The following is a 19521-nucleotide window of genomic DNA, read 5'->3' on the forward strand; positions in this document are numbered from 1 at the left end:
TAGGCCAGTTTTGTAAATGTCTGATGGTGAAATTGGATGAAGAAAAGGGGACTGTGCTAAAAACGAAAACCCCATAATATGCGAGAATGAAAACACTAGACATTGTACCATGTGTGTGTTTGCCGCCCTTGGTTGCAAACACATCCTTTGTTTCTGCTGTGGTGTGTATGTAAGGGAAAACTAACAATGAGATCTGATATGTCACATGTGTCCATTGTTACACACTGCAAGGAGAATTTGATACAGGGCTGCCATTTACTGTGGCAGTCCTGTGTTATTCACAATTTCTAGTAATGCTCTAGTATAGTTTATTCCTTGACAGGCAATGATGAGCTGTGCATGGGCTGATCTAGATCATTAGAGGTCCACAACAACTTAGGACTATACAAGGGTGCTCTTTGACTTCATGGAATATATGACGGCGGTCTCTTGGTTGTCCATCTTCCCAAACTTAGAAATGCCTTCTGACATTGCGCAATTGGCATAGAGCTGCTCTCGGTTTGGCACAACTTCATCTTGTGCTATGTAGATGCGACCTTAGATGGGAGAAAGCTGAGGCCATGTCTAGGTTGCTGAAAGGAAGAATAATATTAAGGAAAACAATTCAGATAGGACGGTAACAGCCCCTGACAGTGCTTCATTACCGGCCCTTGTTGTGGAGCTACTACGCAGTGTCTACAGAGAAATGGCTGTACTGTATTGAAAGATTCTCAGAGATAAGATCTTCACTATGTTTTCAGTGCTCAGTCTTTTCTTCTTCTTGGGGAGGGCAAACAAATGGATCAGTTCTGCAGCATAATGTAGCCCTTGCATCAAACCTTGAGCCGTCATATTCTATTAGGTATACTGCAAACATGCATTTTAACGCTCGCATGAAGTGAACAGAGTAGTGTAATTAGCATGCGCATAACTAACGCCCACTTTGTGCATGTGTGTGTTTGTTTACACGTGCTTGCGTTTTTGCTTTATTTCTGCAGCAAGCAGTAGGGTGTTGAATAATGACCACTTGTGTACCCAAAGAACATTTCTTCAGGCCACAATCAGTGTCGTATACCCCTGCTGGGGCCCTTCTTTCCTACGTTTGCAATTTTTGGTCAGTTGACAAGAAATTTTGAGCAGAATCTGAAAGCTGTGCTAAATTGGCTGTGCTTCAACAAAGCAAGCAGCTGGTGCAGCTTTCTTGAACAGCTTGTATTCAGTGGAAACCGTGGGCTGAAAAAGGCAAGCATTCACTCTTAGCAGGGCCTCTTTGCACATTTTGTTTTTTAGGTAAGTATCTGTTTACAGGCCAGGAGAAAGTGCTTTGCATTTTTCAGAACTGGCAACAAAAGTGTTTCTGTCTAGTTAAACAAACTGATAATGGAATTGGGCTTTTGTCTTATCACCCCATTGTGATGAAAAAACCAAAATACATGAAAATGTTGCAGTAGTTAAAAGTTCCTTAACCTTGTTATGCAAGATGCTTACAGTGGATATATTCCAGATCTGTTAAGAGTATAAGGGAGTCATGCCATTGATTTTACTGAGTTGTATACCCTGTTGCTTTGGTTATAATTAATGAGCACTTGGAAGCAAATTCTGTTTAAAACTGGTGCTACTTGCTTTTGAGGAAGGTTGCCAACTTTATTTCGGGCAGCGTTGTGGTGCTTAAACAGTTGCATCAGAAGCAGAAATTCAACAGGTGAAGCTTTCCCTTGACTGCATATGCATGTTGGAGAAAATGCTTCATTGCCTACATTTCAGTTTTTCACATAGCTGTTAACACATATGAACCTTGTAAGGGAAAAATTGGCAACTGTGTTTGTCAAATATTATCTCTTCTTATCTTCTTAGACTTGGCAAAGTTATTTCTTTTTTGGTATGTTAAGACAGAGATAGGCAGACTTCAGATGTAAATTATTAGAGATCCACCAAGCAGAGCTTTGTGCAAAAGACATATAGGTAAATTCATAGTTCATAGTCCATAAATTTATTTTGAATACCCAAACTTAACTTGCAAGTCTTCCAATCCAGTCCAGTTCCTCACCACTATGTTTTCTTAATTTCACCAGTATAATTTTTTGAGGGAGGGAAGGAGATTAATTTTATTCCTGTTGTTACCCAGTTTTGAGTCATCCATCTTTGTTGATCTACTGGAAATCACCCAGTGATCTACCACAGAGTTCTGCCAGCAGATCCTGATCTATCTTTTGCCCACCTCTGTATCAAGGTGTTCTTCTGAAGATGTGTGGCAGATGTGCAAAACATCTAATAAGAGCAACTGCAATAACATGAAAGTACCTGATACAACAAAGAGTCTTGTGGTACCTTAAATAACAAATTTATTATGGCATAAGCTTTAATGGGCTGCTGTGCTTTATATCAGCACACGTATACATGATTAGGTGGGGGGTTGTAAAAAGTGAAATCAGGAAAATAAAATGCAGAAAAAGTTCAGACGGTGTTAATTCACAAGATAGTTTTTTTTAAAAAAATAGTTTTTATTAAAGATTTTATTGGGTTACAGAAGTGCATGCATCACCTCTATACATTTTTTGATAACATAGATATCCAGGCATTGGGAGACCGTTTAACACATGTGCCAAAACACCCTTTGACTTGGTTCAGTCAACAAATGATAGCTTTGAAAATCCTCATGTATTGTAATTCAGAATCTTTAAACCATGCCAAACCATGCTAGAGGCAGGTAAAACTTTTCAAAAAAGCTGGTGCAGCAGCAGGGACATTCTAACAAGTTGGTCTCTTCCATCAACCACTTTGTACTGATCTGAAGCCTTTTTTCTTGCTTTGCTTGTTGCCACCTTCTTCCTAGTTTGGCCATGGCAACTACGGGTACGGAATAGAGAAGGCCCATCCATCTCTTTTTGTTAAAGAAATCACAGGGAACATTTTATTAAGGAGAAAAGGTAAAGGGATTTATTTTTTAGTTCAAATCATATTCCTGTATTTCAGTAGGAACACCATAATGCAATTGATGCACTGAATTCTGCTGGAGCACTGTTGCTTTTGCCTGTAGCAAAAGGAATACCTAACATGGAATGTACCATGTCTACAGACATTGCAGGTTTAATGGTTGCTGGCTTCAAGGCTCTTCTTTCAGAATGGCAGAGGAGTGTATTTTGTAGGCAGCCTAATAATGGATATTGCACGAAGATCGGCTGCAGCTAAGTTGAATTTGAAAGCAATGGAAGGGGAGTTGAATAATGGTAAGCTTAAGTCACATTGATTTCAATAGAAGTTAGCTGTGGTTAACTTGTAGAGATTTCACATCTGTCATGGATGCTTCCAACGGATAATAACACTTCACAAAATATTACCCCCTGTTCTTTTGCCATTGTTTTGCACCTGGAAAGAATGGAGCCTCATTAAAAGATAGCATCAAGCCATAGTTAACACATATGAATAGAGTGAAACACTGCACAACTTGGAATAGCGATTGTTTTGTATATTCCTGCAAAGAGGAATCCTTTTGTAAAATGTATCCCAAGAACACTCCTATGGTGTGTTCTGTCGTATGACCCCTGAGCAATTCCGTAGAAGCAAGTAGCAAGAAAGTGTGAAGGATGTTTTTACTGATTGTGATTCAATATCTCAAAATCAAGACACAAAGTGAGGTTTCTTGGTTTAGAATGTAAAGCAGAGATCTGTCATTTTGGTCGCTTGATTTCACGCCTGGTCTGGGACTGGTGAAGTTGTTGGAACTCTGAAACTTTTGAAACCATATTGTTCAGTGCAATGGTACCTCTGTTTACGAACTTAATCCGTTCCGGAAGTCCATTCTTAAACTGAAACTGTTCTTAAACCGAGGCATACTTTCCCAAATGAGGCCTCCCGCTGCTGGTGCCCTTCCACTGTTCGGCTTCTGTTCTTAGACCAAGGTAAAGCAAACTGGGACACTACTTCCGGTTTTGTGGAGTTCATAAACCAAATAGTTCATAAACAGAGCTGTTCTTAAACCAAGGTACCACCATATAAACAGTAATTAGATATTTTTATTTCTCACAAAAACAATTCTAAGTGTAAATATAATTTGGATAAATGTTAGTTTTATATAGTTTTATTTTTCTTGATGAACATCTGAAATCCAGATATAGAGCTGGCTTTAGAACTATGGTGCATGGTTGTTTATTTAGGTGCTAAAGAACACGATTTCAGCAATGTTGAAGTGAGATTTCTATCAGTTTGGCTGTTTTTCTTACCCTATGTAGTGACAGATGGGGTTGCACTTAGTTCAGTGAACCATACTAAAGAAGAACAAAACTTGCATTAAATTACTGTTGACGATGCACTTTCTTGTCCACGGATGAGTGATGCAGAACTAACCTGCTGGAAACCAAGGATTCATTCTTGCTTCCTTTTGTTATGTGTCTCCCACCTAATTAAATTAGATTTGAAAATCATATCTGATAATTTCCCATTATCCCTTGTAGCTAGTGGGAAAACCTTTCTGGAGTATTGTGGACTGGTGTAGAAAGCATGGCATGAAAATTGGGGGTTCTCACTGCTCTTAGTGCATTGTTTTAGTGTAATTTCAGTGCAACAGGCATAGAAGGTATTTTGAGTTGCTTTGGTAGCCTCCAGTATTATATTTTATTTTTTTCAACCACAATTGATTGAAGTTTCATCTGTGTGAGCAAGAACGTCACTTTTCTAGTGTGTCACAATTGCTTTTAGCTTCGATTGCCACAACAGCAGTCTCTCCAGTTAAGCTGGACAGTTCCAACCATGCTGCTGTTCCCTTCTATATATTTAGAACTTTGACAGGACTTAGGAATTATGGCTGGGATCCAAGGAGCCTACTTCAATCATGGTGAAGTGCTTGTACTAACCTAGAGGATAGCCAATGTGGATGCCTTCATCTGCCCTACCTGCAGTAAAAACATGTCTCTCCCATATCATTCTCTACAGCCACAGCAGGCACTGTAACTCACTAGCAGTTTGACTTTAACTCTGAAGGTGCACTCTTCCATAGTCTCCTGAGACAGACGGGTGCCAACAAGAAGGTGTGACTGAATCAAACAGCAATTTTATGCACTCTTTTTTGACCTAGTTTGAACAATGGTTTAAATGAACATTACTGTAGTGGCATGGCTTAGTGGCATGTGCGGGATGCGGGTGGCGCTGTGGGTTAAACCACAGAGCCTAGGACTTGCCGATCGGAAGGTCGGCAGTTCAAATCCCCGTGACGGGGTGATCTCCCGTTGCTTGGTCCCTGCTCCTGCCAACCTAGCAGTTCGAAAGCACGTCAAAGTGCAAGTAGATAAATAGGTACCGCTCCGGCGGGAAGGTAAATGGCGTTTCCGTGCGCTGTTCTGGTTCGCCAGAAGCGGTTTAGTCATGCTGGCCACATGACCCGGAAGCTGTACGCCGGCTCCCTTGGCCAATAAAGCGAGATGAGCGCCGCAACCCCAGCGTCGGTCATGACTGGACCTAATGATTAGGGATCCCTTTACCTTTACCTAGTGTTGTGTCTGAATACAGTGCAGTACTTAAGTATGGCTTGTTAACAAAAATAAGTCATAGTTTGTTTTCTGTTTACTGACTTTGACTATGGCTTAGGGTTGCGTGCAGATGTGGGCATTGTTTGTACATGGAGTATAAAATATCAAGGATGGTTAAATAGCGAAAGACCAGAGTAATGAAAACCTAGAAGGCTTGATAGTCAAATTGCACCTGACAACCTTTAAACTTCCTGAAGTAACAGGAGTATAAGTCTGTACAATTAATTTGGTCCTCTCTGAGTTTTGGGTATAGGAGATCTTTTTCAGAATCTCTTGACAGATGTCCAAAATCACCTCTGCTGGATTTTATCAGGATTTTGCCTGGGTCACCTAGTAACAAAACTTAGTGACACATTGGACTTTGCACTTGTGATATAAAGTTCTTACCATACTGGTTTCTGAGACTGTTTACCAGTTTGCCGGCTGTACAGTAGAATAAAAAACATTCATTCTAATTAGTATCTTGTTCATGTTTTAAATGGTATAAAAACCATTTTTATATTAAACATTAATTCTTTCATTAATGGTAAAGCAAGACTTAAGATGAAATGCTAAAAAATCAAGGTTTTAATCTGGGTTCTAGTGTATCAAATTTGTGTACTTTTTGTTTTGACAAAGAGTCCAATTTAAACATGGGGCATGGTGTTACTAACTTATTTAAGATGTTTTCAGTATTTTTTTTATGAAAACTTAGCATTTTCCAATTCAGGACAATTAAGGAATAAAATTTCTTCCCTTCCCGTTTTTGGAATTGGAATTTTTACAATTTTGCCCTGCCATATAAAGTTTTGTTGTATCAGTAAATTGTGATCTATTTTGTGTTTATTTGTAGGACATATGTCGGGGTTTATATTAAGCCAACCTGCAGCCGGATTTTTGCGCTGCTCCTGCTATGAGAAGCTAAGTCGTGGTTTGACTTACCATTATATGTGCAAACCCAGGCTTATACCGGATTTTTCGCCCTATAGGACACACTTTTTCCCATCCAAAAATGAAGGGGAAATCTGTGTGCGTCCTATGGGGCGAATGCAGGCTTTTGCTGAAGCTTGGAAAGCGAGAGGGGTCGGTGCGCACCGACCCCTCTCGCTCTCCAGGCTTCGGGCAGATATCCGCAGCCTAGGGAGCTCTGCGGATAGCAGCCTGTTGCCCGGAGCGTGGGGGGGGGGGATAATTTCCCCCCTTTATTCCCCCCAAAAAAACTAGGTGCATCCTATAGGGTGAAAAATATGGTAGTTTGTTTTGTTCCAAACAATCCAAACAGTAGCCAAGTTTTGTTTTATTCTCTTGGTTTGTTGGGATATACAAACCAAAAGTCCAGGTTCACATGTAAAACGTTTTTGGTAGTGCTGCACCAGCAGGACCAAGGAAGGAGCAAAGTGGTCACAATTTTCTAAATGTGGCCTATCAGGCTTGCTAAATCATTGTTTGGCTTAGTGTTATGTGTGAACTCAGTAAATATCTTGTTACTTTATTAAAAAGCAACCAACCTAGGAACAGGTATTTGGACTCAAATTTTGTAAAAGAGGAAAATGCAGGTTGCTTCAGTTTCAAGGAACAAAAGAGTCTTACTGTTATGTTCAGTAACACATCTGAAAGTATTTGCAGATGAAGACTTGCTCAGATTCTTATGTCAACCAAGATGTTGGCCAAGTGTTGCAAAGAATCTGAAAGAAAATATTATCCTAATCACTATAGTGACCCTGCTGATATTGCATTTCAGATATTGTCAAACCTCTCGCATTGTTCACTGATACCATAATGGGCCACTTCCCCCACCCAAGGGAGTTCCTTTTGATCAAGTTATTTAAAACTTGAATTAAAATACAGCGGTCACTTACTGCGGTGCTTGAAAGCAAAGGTTGGTTGTGGCTTTAACATTTAGTATGGTCCTGGTGGGGAGCTGTTTCAGCCTGAAGGCTGGATTCCTTTCTGGGTATCCTTCCAGGGGCCACATACTGTTGGTGGGGGGCCAGAGGGAAAAGTGCTTGTCCGGATGGAGGGTAGAGGGGTGTGTGTGAGTGCATGTGGAAACTAGCTTGCTGTACAAAGGTAAAATACCGTATTTTTCACTCTGTAAGATGCACCCAACCATAAGACGCACCTAGTTTTAGAGGAAAACAAGGGGGGAAAAATTCTCTCCCTCTCTGCTCAGTGCCTCTCCAGCAAAGCGGGAGGAGAAATGGAAGGGATCGGTGCGCACCGATCACTCTTGCTCTCCTGGCTTCAGGGAAAGCTGCGCAGCCTGCATTTGCTCCATAAGACGCACACACATTTCCCCTTACTTTTTAGGAAGGGAAAAGTGTTTCTTATAGAGCGAAAAATACGGTATACATATTGGTTGCTCTATTCACCACTGGAATGTGGTATTCAGTATGTTGTCCAAAAAGGAATGTGACCCTTGGGTTGAAATAGGTTTTGCACCCCTGTCTCATGCTCTCCTTGTGGCCATGCTGGAGGAGGAAAGGGAAGTGCTTGAGCCCAGGGCTTCTCCACGTAATGATAAATCATAGTTGAGTGTTAAGTCTGAATAGCACCAAGGTGTGTGAGAAGGCAGGTGTGCAATCTCTCTGCTGTTATGATTCTTAACTGCAACTGCTCTTTTTAGTAAAGTAGATTTTAAAAAAGGAATGCTGTTTTGGATTCTGTTAGGTTCATTGTTGCATTTCCCATTCTTACAAAGCAATTTTTCAGATTTTTAAACATGTCCAAACCATAGCCTCTCTGGAAGGTCTTAACATTGCTAGGTTGGGTGAGATTGAGATAAGTAGCTTTGTTCAGTCATTCATAGAATGATAGAATTGCAGAGCTGGAAGGGACCATCTAGTCCAGCCACCTGCAATGCAGGAATCTTTTTGCCAACATGGGACTCAAACCCATGATCCTGAGATTAAGAGTCTCATGCTCTACTGACTGAGCTATCCCAGCAGTCACTCATGATTTTACCACACTCCAGTATCATCCGCTCCACTTATTTATAAAATTATAGTTTAAATATTTCCCCCCCAGCTTTGCTCTTGTTCCTTGTATGATAGGACAACAGTGATAGGACAACAGTGACAGCTAACCATCATCTCAATTAGTACATCTCAGTTAGAACCTCCTCTCCTCCTTCAGTACAAGGTCCCTGGGTGGGTTACATGCAATATTAAAATAAGTTGAAAACAAATTATGATCAGGAAAATAAGATGGTGTGTGTGTGTGTGTGTGTGTGTGTGTGTGTGTGTGTGTATGTATGAGGCTGTGGTGTGTGTGTGTGTGTGTGTGTGTGTATACAAACACACACACACATATATATATATATATATATATATATATATATATATATATACACACACATATATATATATATACATAAAAGGTAAAAGTAGAGGTACCCCTGCCCGTACGGGCCAGTCGTGTCCGACTCTAGGGTTGTGCGCCCATCTCACTTAAGAGGCCGGGGGCCAGCGCTGTCTGGAGACACTTCCGGGTCACGTGGCTAACGTGACGAAGCTGCTCTGGCGAGCCAGCACCAGCACAGCACACGGAAACGCCGTTTACCTTCCCGCTACACACACACACACACACACACACACACACATGCTTTTAAAGACCCTGGAAACTATTGAAGGTGTCAAATGCATTTCTGGGGTGTGTAAACCACAACTTAAGAGATTGCTACAGAGAATGCCCTCTGCTCTGTCACCACCACCCAACCTTCTGAGGCAGTGGAACTGCCAATAGGGCTTCTCTGTTGAGCTTAACATCCAAGAGGGTCTGTATGGAAGGAGGCAGTTTTTCAGATATTTGGGACCAAGTCGCTTAGAACTTCAAACGTCAATGTGACCATCTTAAGCTGGGCCCAGAAATGAACCGGCAACCAGTGCAGCTTTTTTTAAAAAAATATGAATTCTAAGTGGAACTCCAGCCAGCCAGTATATCTCCTGCTGCATTTTGGTCCAGCTGAAGTTTCTTGCTATGATCTGTCCAGCAGCAGCAGCCAAGAGGAACAAGAGCATTTCTTTGTAGGCAACGGGAATGTTCTGTCCCATCATATATGGTGAAGGGGGTTACACCAAGAGGAACTTGGCAGCTCTGTGAGGCCAGCACCCTTCGCAAACTACAGCCCCCAGCATTCTTTGGGAGAAGCCACGGCTGTTAAAAGTGGTACCAAGTGCTTCAAATGAATGCCAAGAATGTGAGTTCGAGAGGACTTCCCTAAACTGGTAGGAGGGTCCTGATGTAAAGTGGGCACAATCTCCGCTTGATCTTACCCAAAGCCCAACTTTGCATTCACATTTGATTCAATTACGTTTGTACTTGATATCTCCTTCTTAAAATAAACCTTTTGACAGAAAAAAAACCCATTGTTTGGCAGCTAACTTGGCTGAGACGTAGTGCTAGGGAACCGAAGCTCCAGCCTTCATTATTTTTTCCAGAAAACTGCATATAGTTTGCGGAATGTTTCCCAACTGCACCTCAGAAAAGGAGAAGAGAAGAAAACTACCGGGCTCGACTGTTGTGTCGAATGCAAAGCACATGTCACTGTCCTGCCTGCCCCGCTGTATGTACTCTGCACAGCAAATACTTCAAGTGGTGGAGAAAATTGCAACATATGCTTGGGTTAACAGAAGGTCATTTGATGCAGCCATTGCATGGTCAGTTCCAAAATCTCTGATCAAGTTCCCAGTATGTTTCACAAGGGGGTAACGGTTGTGGCAGGGGAAGCGTAGTCACAAATACACCAGTTGCTTGCAGCAGTTAAAATGAATGAGTTTCATCCACCTTCATTCCCGTCCTTTCTCAGCCTTGTCCAGAAAATTGGATGTTCAAGTAACATTGCTTTCATGATGGGGAAGGGAGTAAAAGGGGAAGGTAGGGGAGAGAGTATTTCAAACCCTGTTACTGATACATTAAGTGCTATTTAAAGTAAAGAATGCGTCTTGAAAATGGAACTCTCTGGCTTTGGTTGCCTCGGTTATAAATAAGTGTTTCTTCGACTTCAGAATAGATATTTTATATTATTTTGATGAGGCATCTTATGTATTAAATGTGCAGAAATGGATTAGATGTCTGCTAGTGCGCAAATGGGTCAGGTGTCTAATTCTTAATGTTAAAGGTTATCGTTCTCCTGGAGAATTGAATCACCCTGTATATTATAGGCTTAGAATTAATCGCAATCTCATGCTAAATGCAGCAAGTAGAACAAATCCCGGAAAATGTCTTTGTTTAGCAGTTCTCCCTCTTACTAGGGGCTGTGAGAGTCTGATTTGAATAGAATTTATACCTGCAGAAGCTGTGAGGCACATAAATGCTTTAAAGAGAAGATATACACTTTATTTATTTGCTTCTTTGTTTTTACTTACCGTAATTGTATTTTGAAGCGGTTTTGCTAGGCAAGCCCATCCAAAGTGGCTTACAACATTTAAAGCACAGTGAGTGAATAATAGACTAATTTTAATAAAATAAAAAAATCCCATAAAGATGAAATAAAACATTACCAACTATAAAATAACAGTACCAACTATTTTAACTGGATGGTTAATATAAAGAGATGACATTTTCAGAGCCTTCTGAGATCCCTGTAGCAGATCAATACGACTCAGATCTGAAGGGAGAGAGTTCCTAAACTGTGGGGCCACCACGGAGAAAGCCCATTCTTTCATAGGCACCTCCTTCACTTACCTAGGAGGATGGCTACTTAAGGATGGTCTCTGAATCCAATACCAATGCATGGGGCAGGATTATGCAGGCACAGGCAATCCAACAGATAACTTGGGCCCAAACTGTTTTAAGACTTTGAAGGTTAAATGCAGTGCTTTAAAATCGACCCAGTTAGCAGCAGTCTACATTGGACCTGGACATGAAACTGGCATAAGAACAGTGTCACCGTGTCTCCCTTGGGATTCCATTTTCTAGCCTCTTGAAGTTTCTGAACCCTCATCAAAGGCAGCCCCCATAAAGTGTAATACAGTCATTAATATAAGGTTACCAGATTTTTTTTCCCAATGAATCCGGGGACACTTTTCAACTTCAATGGATTTTGTATGGGGACTGATTTGTAAATCTGGGGACTGTCCCTGGTAACCTTAATCTAATATGGATGTGGCCAGGGCAAGGATCAGTGTGGTCAGGTCAGACCTCCTCGGATGGAATCGCATCTGACATACCAGCCCAAGTTGTTAAAAAGGCATTCTTGGCAGCTGATGCTACCTGGACTTTCCCAGTCGGTACTGAATCCTAGAGCCCTCCTAAAATGCATCCATGTTCTTTTATAGGGGGGCGAGGTGTCCCACACAATACAAACTGCAAACCTTCACAAGGCGCACAACCTAACTAATTGTGGCTAAACGCCTAATGAAACCGATGCAGCTTAAACGTAGTCGCAACACAGGCTGTGCAATGCTAAGCACACTCGCTTAAAAAAACACCTCAGTCTGCTGAATTCAGCACAGCTAATAAGGTTTCTTGCGACATATTTTGTCGAATGATGTTGCTCTCTTTGGAGTTCAGAGTGGCCTCTTGCCCAATAATAATAATAATTTATTATTTATACCGCGCCCATCTGGCTGGGTTTCCCCAGCCACTCTGGGCAGCTTTCAACAGAATATTAAAATACAATAATCTATTTTTGAATAAACATTCACAAACTTTTTATTGATAATAATCAGTTAAATACTTTGAGGATTTATACAACTGTGTAACATGCAGAAAACAGCATTTTTAGAGAAATCAAAGACTGGAACTGAGGGAAGTTGGGGGTGGGGGTGGGTTCTGTGGGGGGAGGGAGGAAAAATGGGGAAATAAGGATGATACGTTTCTGGATAATATGTTTTGTTTCAATTTTGAATAAAAGTTATTTTAAAAAAATACAATAATCTATTAAACATTAAAAGCTTCCCTAAACAGGGCTGCCTTCAGATGTCTTCTAAAAGTCTGGTAGTTGTTTTTCTCTTTGACATCTGATGGGAGGGCATTCCACAGGGCGGGTGCCACTACCGAGAAGGCCCTCTACCTGGTTCCCTGTAACTTGGCTTCTCGCAGCGAGGGAACCACAGAAAGCCCTCGGCGCTGGACCTCAGTGTCCGGGCAGAACGATGGGGGTAGAGACGCTCCTTCAGATATACTGGTCTGAGGCTTGGGCCATAATAAATCTGTTGCCATTTAAGATGTGGTTGTATATGTGCTTGCTAGAGAGTTTGACAGAGGGCACTGCACCTATCTCAAGTGGCAGTGAATGGTGTAGAGGAAAATTAGTGCAAAGTGGAAAGCCACCAAATGTTGGTAAAGGCGAAGTCCCTGGGTCCCTCTCACCTTTAGCACTCAAAGGAACATAAAAATAGACTTGCCGGTCAGGTGGATGGCTGCCTCGTGATTAGGAAAACTCTGTGTAAAGGGTTCATAAGAATTAATCACACCCTTCTAACCTGTCAGCGATTTCTTCACAGAGGTAACAAAGTGGCACCAAACTAGAAATAGAAAGTTTGGTAGAATCTTGCCCAAGGGATTGCAGTGGAAACTTGGTAACCTCTAGGGGAGAGGTAAAACACTGTTATTTATTAAAAGCAATTTAAGACACAGTAAATAAGTAGAAGGGCTTCCTTTTTGGTTGTAGAATGAGGTGGGTGCCAAACAGCGGATTTTAGGTGTCATGAAAGGACAGCAAGCTTTTAGTAACTTCTGCCGCTTTGGGGTTTTTTTTCTACCATCAAGCATTATATATATATTTTAAATAAACGGATAAATTAGTAATACATTTTTTCCCTTCCACTGAAAGGCACTTATGTGGTCTCCTGTCTTGAGATGCCAGAATAGCTTGGCCAGGCTTGGGTAGAATACATCGTGACTTGAGAAGAAGGACGCCATTTTCTTTTTTACCTCAGGCGACAAAATGTATTGGGCCATCCATGTCACTTGCATTCTAACACGTATTGCCTTGCATTCTAACACGTATAGCCGCCCAGAGTGGCTGGGGGGGGGCCAGCCAGATGGGCGGGGTATAAATAATAAATTATTATTATTATTATTATTATTATTATTATTATTATTATTATTATTATTATTATTATTATTATATTGATGTGGGACTACTCAGGGATCCGGATTTTTTTGTGGGTGGGGGGAGTTGTCTATAGCATTTGTTAACAACTCATCTACGTTTTGATGCTATTAGTAGTAACAATCTCTAAAGCAGTATGTTTCCAACATAACAAGAAATATTCGCACGTATTTGCCTTGCACATGAAATATTTGTATTTTTAACATCAACCTGAAAGTTAGAATGAGACTGAATGGCCTTCTCCCTGATCTTAATACCACCAGTCAAGGATATGTAGCAAGGTCCCTCAGGCATCCATCTGTCTGTCTGCAGTTTCAGTTGATGGAGACATAATATAACAGAAATTTCTGGAAGAACAAAGACTAAAAACATTGCAGTAGCCCTAGGTGAATACATTCCTGGGAGGTTGGAGGCAGTGGGTACAACAGGTGAATGTGTGTCTGTGAATGCCCTTTTTTGGGTCAAAATCGCTTATACTGTAGAGCCAATTTGCAATTTTAGTTTTTGAATTGGGATACAAAGAGCACTAAGGTTTAGGTGGCTTAATACAAGTGTGGCCCTGTCGTTTGGCAATGACATATGTGTCTGACTTTCTCTGCAATAAATCCAGAACTGTCAGTTTGGTCCCCAGTCATTAGTTTAGAATGGGGAACTACAACTATTTTAAATGCACGCACTTCATATACATAGTTCATAGCATTACATCTGCTTGGTTTTCTTGTTCTTTTTTGTCTAACTTCAAGAAGCTTGAATGGCTCTTGCTCGGGATGCAATCCTGCGCTGAGTTAAATTTGACGTCGGTAGGTTTTGTTGCTGAGGCAGGACTGTAGCGCTTCTTGTTCCTAAGCCATTGATATCCAAAGGGTGAAAATGGAAGGAAATGCAGGGATAGTAGTGATCTAAATCCATCTATGACTATTGCTGTCCATGGAACTAGGGCACCAAGTGCAAACCTGTCCTGTTCCTGAAAGCACAGGCAATTATGTGAGCACGTTTGCAGCAACTGAATCCCTTCCCCACCCTAGCATGTTCCTGTGGACATGTTGAGAGTATAAGGCTGCAGAAAGCAGACTTTCTGCCAAATCTTGTTCCCTTGGGTTTAGAAAGAAACAACTTGCTGTTGCTGTGTGGAAGGGAAGGGGCGTTTCACAAGAGGAGACTTGAGTGTTCTGGATATTGGCTATCTCTCTGTGACGGAAGACCCCTGGCATAGAATTCTGGTTTGTTCTGCCCTGAAACACATCCCCTGGTTCCCAATTCATTGTAAATGGAAATAAGTATATTTCTAGAGAGGTGCAAACAATGCAAGGATTTTCGCAATGTAACTGCAAATTTTAGCATTTACTTTCTAGTTTTGTTTAAATGGGGCAATAGACAACAGCGCTTGAGAGAAGATGTCTCTGGTATGAGCCCTTTTGTGCAAAAAAATATTGGCATCCTATGGCTGTTCCCAGATTGAGGTCCCAATGGTAGCTTCAACAGGTGTAGTAATGGCAAGTTCGTAGACTTCACTACCCAGTTGCCTTCTTAACACCATGTTACTATGTTTACCAGTTGTGAAATTTGTCTTCACGAACCCTCTAGTCGGGGCAATCTGGATCCAGTTTCATGGAATGGGAAAGTAGTTGCAAAAATAATCCTTACTTGACTAAATCAAAGCTATATACAAAGGTAAGAACACAGCTGACTCAGGAAGGTGTGTGTGTGTGTGCGCGTGTGTGCGCGCTGGCCCCCAAGCCTCTGGCTAGGATATTTTGATGCATTTGCTTGCTACCATTTTATGTTGCTTAAATCTGCCAGCTCTCTGTTACCGTCTGAATAAGGATGAGTTTGCTTTAACTTTAAGCTTTTCTCACTCCCTGCTGCCTTTGACACAATCCTCACTACAAATAGGGTGTTTTTTGTTTTGTTTTGTTTTGTTTTGTTTGCTTGCAGGCGGATTTATTGAACTTTGACTTCAAGAGTTTATTTAAGGCCTATGCCTTTAAAATGGTAGTTCCACCCACAGGCTGCCTTTAAAAAGGAAAATCACTGTTGTGAGGTGGAGCTGAGGACTGCACTGCCAACAAAATTATAAGTAGTTGCTTCAGCTTGCTTGGGAACATCTGGAGTTTGGAGGATGATATATAGTAGTAGGTCTCTGTAGCAATTTTAGAGACGTTGAAAGCCAGATTGAGTTACTGGTCTTAGCAGTTATATAGCTCCTAGGATCTTATGTCTATGGAAAGGGATTAATCCTTCCTTTCTGCAGACTTGACGCTGCCACCCAGTGAAATATTTTTGTGAGCTTGTCTGTAATTTGGTGAATCTCTACTTATCACCAGAGATAACTAAACGGTTGTGACTATTTTTTGAAATCTAGCATAGCACTAGGCAGCAACTTGCAAGATATCTTTTCCCGCATAAAACCACGGAGAATTGGAATTCTTAAAGACGACTTGAGAAAGTTGGTGAGTGCTTGGGATTTTATATCCTGTGTATCTCAAACTGCGTACTTCAACTGAGGTAGAATATCAACCCATGATTTGGCTAAAAATAATTAAAAGTAAGGTAATGATACTGTTTTATTCATTCTATTTGCACTGATAATTCATATGGCAATGCTGTTTATATCCTGTCATGAAAGCATAGCTATCTCTTTGCAGGTGTTACCGTAAATCTTTTCTGAAGTCCTATCAAATGCAACAGTTCTGTATAACATTAAGATTATAATACAATTTTTCTTGAAATTCATAGCTAGCCATCACTAATTTCAGAAATTCTGCATATTTTAATATTCTTAATCTTAAACACATTTAAGGCATTTTGCATTTGAGTATGTTCTCTGAGAAAGAGCTTTATAAACCATGTTTCCATGTATCTATCAGAAAAACTGAATTGTATTATGAATTGGTATTTTAAGCTTCCAAGGACATTTTGGTGAAAGTAAGATTTTGTGCAGAAAAAATGCCTTCATGTTTGACATGGTAACTACATCAAACTGTTTCATCATATTGTCGCATGGAGCACAAAAGAGTACTTCTGAACTTTGAAGTGTCTGCTCAGCATGAGAATAGGATTTAGATCCATAGTGTTCTGAATCTGGGTAATCTTGAGCTTATCACCATGTCTTAAAGCAAATGTGGAAAACCTGGGTACCTTACAGATGTTGGTACACTCTCATGGGGGGTAGGACCATAGTTCAGCAACCAGTTTGTATACAGAAAGTCCCATATCTAATCCCTGGCATCTCTAGATAGAGCAGGGAAAGACTGTTGTCCGAAACCTGGAGAGCTACTGCCAGTCACTGTAGAGTCAGTGCTAAAGTAGAAGGACTCAATAGTCTGACTTAGGAACATAAGAGTTGATATAAAACATCTTCCTAGCAGCTTCAGCCAATGTGTCTGGGGATGAGATGGTGGGAGTTGTGGTCCAACAGCATCTGGGGGGCACCACCCACCTTTGTATAAATGTGAATAAGACAAGTATTGCAAAAGGACACCATGAATTTGCAATGTGGAGGAGGTCCAAGCTAACCACTTAAGCTTTTGTCCCTTAACTTCTCATCCCATAGAAAAGAGGGGGGGGATATCTAACTCTGGTTTTAGAAGTGAGGTAGTGGTTTTCTTGGAGATAAACTCTGAACTGGTGAGTGAGACAAGATTGGGCTTCCTGAAAGAAATCCTTGGAAGAAATCAGAACATCTCAACACCAAAAGAAGGACCTGTAAGTAAACCTATACAGCGTGGAGTTGTTTCTTAAAGGAAGTCTAAGCAGCCTTCAGCTCTCCCAGATGCAGAATTTGGAGACTTGGTGTAAAGAAGGCTTGCTGGAGGACTAGCTGGAACTAGCCAAAGAGGTTTACAAGGCAGATGATTTTTTTGAGATTGGATAGCTAAGCAATAATTTTACCCCAATAGGTTTTCAGTGTCTGGGATCAGGTTCTTATTATTGGTATACCTCTAAGAAGGATTAATGTCAAAACCCAATGAGTTATGGGGTCAAAGTCAACTTGAAAGTTTAAGTTACAAAGATGCCGTGAAGAAAGAGGGATTACTGACAGTTTGTCTAGCAGATCAGTCCTGCTGGTATGGCATAATATACCTCAGTAAGTGACTTATTCAAGGTTTAAAGTTTAGGTCTATAGTTTTGCATAGGGCACATTATATTGGCCTGGGGCAATTGGAGGAATAAAGAAGAGTTCCCTGCAGAATTGACTGTAGATATGAGGAGTTTTGTAGGTTTGGCATATATAGAGATGATTGCAATGAAAGACAGGAGATCCTAGGAACCTGTTCACAGAGAGAGGGTTTGGAAGCTTCCTGTCATCTTCGTGGAAATATGCCTAGAGAACTTTTGAGAAGCAGTAGAAATTGCTACACAAATTGAGTCTTTCTACATAGCATCTGGACCAAGAAAAATACTGTCGAGTAATAGCCAAAGTGCTGCCAATTTGGTACGCTGGAATTAGTTCACAGGTTAAAATTACTGTATTGGCCTGAATATAAGCCTCACTTTCCCCCAAATTCTGACCGTGAAAAGTTAAAGTGTGGCTTAAATTCACGACCTTACAAAAATTTGCGATATCGCTGCTGAAACAGACATATGGTGAAACAGAATGGGTGTGAGTGCCTGCAGAATTTTAGGGGAGTGGCTTATATTCAGGTATTGTCTTTTTTCCTCCCCCCCCCTTGAATTCTAAAGGTGCAGCTCATATTCAGGTGCGGCTTATATTGGACCAATATGGTAGATATTGGTACTTTCCGACTTCAGTGAACTACGGTAATTTGTAAGGAATCAGGAATACTGATTTCGAAAAGGAGATACACAACTGAAAGTTCATCCAGAAACCACAAACTCCACTGCTGTCAGGAGCTGCTGCACTCTGCCCTGCAACCTTTTTCGTTAAGTGTCTTTTGGGCTGATTACACGCACCTATTGGATCTTTATGGGCAGGCTTCCTTTTCCTGTTGACCCTGCCTTGAGCTGCATGGTTTACCTGAGCTGTAACGTTTCTGTTCTTTCTCTTTGGTCCTTATTTTTGCGGTGTTCTCAATTCTTGCTTTCTGATCATCTTGACTCCTGGCACATATTCCAGATCACAGTTCTTCCATTATAAGCCTCTAAGCTATTATAGTTCATAAAAAAAAAAACATCTGAACGTGAAACGTGGGCTGTGAACATTTTACTCTGAATCCAGAGTCTCCAACCGCTGACTATTAGCCAAAATCCATATTGATCTCTGTCCTATCACTTATGAAATACTGCATTTCGATGTGTCCCCTTCCCCAGCTAGCTTCAATCTGAATTGAGAAAATGAATGACCTAGCTGCATTTTAATCTTGCAGTATCCACTCCACTTGAGAATACATGATCTGATGGTGCCCACGAATGTGCCAGATTTTGAACAGATCTGATAAAAAATGCCACAAGTACAGGAAGTTAGCTCTTTGAAGCGTGTGCCATTTAGTGGTTTTAAACCACTGTGGTTTGTATGGTCACTGCTGCAATTCACTGAACACAGGAGAAGGCCCTTTCTCCTTTGAACCAATATGGAAATAATTGTCTTTAAGAGCTTCCAAGAGACTCTGGCATGCTTTCAGCTGCAGTTACATAACTATCCAGTATTGTAACAGGCTTCAGCATAACACAGGGACCGAGCAGTCTGGCCTTGTGTACCAATTCTGATAACCACTATCATATGGTGATTAAAATACTGAGCTTAAACCAGGGGAAAGTGGGTGCAGGTGCCTATTTACATCATGTTTGCTGCACAGTTAGCTTTCCCCCAGTTGCTTCTCTCAGCCTAGCCTACCTAACATGGGGGTTGTGATAAAATGGGGAGTAACTCTCATATATAAGTTGCATTGAGCTTCTTGGAAGCAGGGTGGGATATTAATGGGGGGGGGATGAATTACTGTATGTTTTGCTCTACAAGACGCACTTTTTCCCTCCTAAAAAGTAAGGGGAAATGTGTGTGCGTCTTATGGAGCGAATGCAGGC

The 19521-nt window shown here is 41.1% G+C and overlaps 1 protein-coding gene across 3 annotated transcripts in view; it reads left to right on the forward strand.

Moving 5' to 3' along the window:
* Positions 1-19521, forward strand: part of SLC7A2 (solute carrier family 7 member 2) — a gene marked incomplete at its 3' end in the record, with an annotated part of 48513 nt that overhangs the window by 2406 nt on the left and 26586 nt on the right. Inside the window, exon 1 of one of the 3 annotated variants that reach the window (XM_081924498.1) lies at positions 15607-15989. The exons of the other annotated variants lie outside the window; for them this stretch is intronic. Of the gene's footprint in view, positions 1-15606; positions 15990-19521 lie in introns of those variants that run through there. 3 annotated transcript variants of the gene reach the window in all.

Source organism: Podarcis melisellensis (genome assembly GCF_964234715.1).
Source record: "Podarcis melisellensis genome assembly, chromosome: 9".
Lineage (NCBI taxonomy): Eukaryota > Metazoa > Chordata > Lepidosauria > Squamata > Lacertidae > Podarcis > Podarcis melisellensis.